Source organism: Carlito syrichta, unplaced genomic scaffold (assembly GCF_000164805.1).
Source record: "Carlito syrichta isolate Samal-C Ts95f unplaced genomic scaffold, Tarsius_syrichta-2.0.1 Scaffold309181, whole genome shotgun sequence".
NCBI classification, from domain to species: domain Eukaryota; kingdom Metazoa; phylum Chordata; class Mammalia; order Primates; family Tarsiidae; genus Carlito; species Carlito syrichta.
Genome location: NW_007253277.1, coordinates 272,958 through 274,206, shown reverse-complemented (window position 1 = coordinate 274,206; position 1,249 = coordinate 272,958).

Below are 1,249 nucleotides of genomic sequence, written 5' to 3'. Positions count from 1 at the left end.
TCCATGTTTTTGCTATTGTGAATAATGCTGCGATAAACATGCATGTGCAGGTATATTTTTTATAGAGTAATTTGAGTTCCTCCAGGTACATTTTCAGAAGGAGGATTACTAGGTTATATGGAAGGTCAATATTTAGATCTTTTCAAAATCATTACACTGTTTTTCTCCAGAGGTTGTACTAGTTTACACTCCTACCATCAGTGTAGAAGCCTCCCCCTTTCTCTGCATCTTCTCCAGCATCTTTTGTTTTTTGAGTTATTAATGGTGGCCATCCTGCCTGGAGTTAGGTGGTATCTCAGTATGGTTTTGATTGGCATTTCTTTGATGATTAGTGAGATTGAGCATTTTTCCATGTATCTGTAGGCTGCTAGTATGTCTTCTTTTGAGAAGTGTCTATTCATATCTTTTGCCCACTTTGTAAAAGGGATTTTTTTTTTCTTGTGGCATGTTTGAGTTCTTTGTAGAGTCTGATGTTATGCCTTTGTCAGTTATAGTGCTATCAAATATTTTCCCATTCTGTGGGCTGCCTTTTCACTCTCTTGATGGATTCTTTTGCTTTGCAGAAGCTTTTCAGTTTGATGAGAACCCACTTGTCAATCTTATCTCTCATAATACGTGCTATTGGGGTTCTTATCTGGAATTGGTTACCTATTCCAATTTCTGTAAGGGTGTGTGTCCCTTATGTTTTCTACGATTCTTATAGTTTGAGGTTTTATATTTATGTCTTTGATCCATTTAGAGTTGATTTTTGTGTATGGTGATAGGTAGGGGTCCTGTTTTATTCTTCTGCATGTGGTCAGCCAGTTTTACCACCACCATTTACTCGATATGCTCTCCTGTCCTCAGTGGCTTTTGGTGGAGGATTTGTTTAAAGTTTAGAAGTGTGATACCTCCTGCTTTGTTTCTTTTGCTGAGAATTGTTTGGCTACTCATGATCATTTATGTTTCCCTATGAATTTCTGTTTTGTTATTTCCAGGTCTGAGAATAATGATGGTCATTTAGTGGGTATTGCATTGAATCTATAGATTTCCTTGGGTAGGATGGACATCTGAAGAACACTGATTCTTCCAAACTGCAAGCATGGAAAATTTTTTCATTTGTTTGTGTCTTCTTTGCTTTATTTGAACAGAGTTTTGTAGTTGTTGTTGTAAAGGTCTTTCACTTCTCTGGTTAGGAAAATGCCAAGGTATTTCATTTTTTGGTGGCCATTGTGAATGAGATTGTTCTGTTGAAAAGATTGGTTCTCTG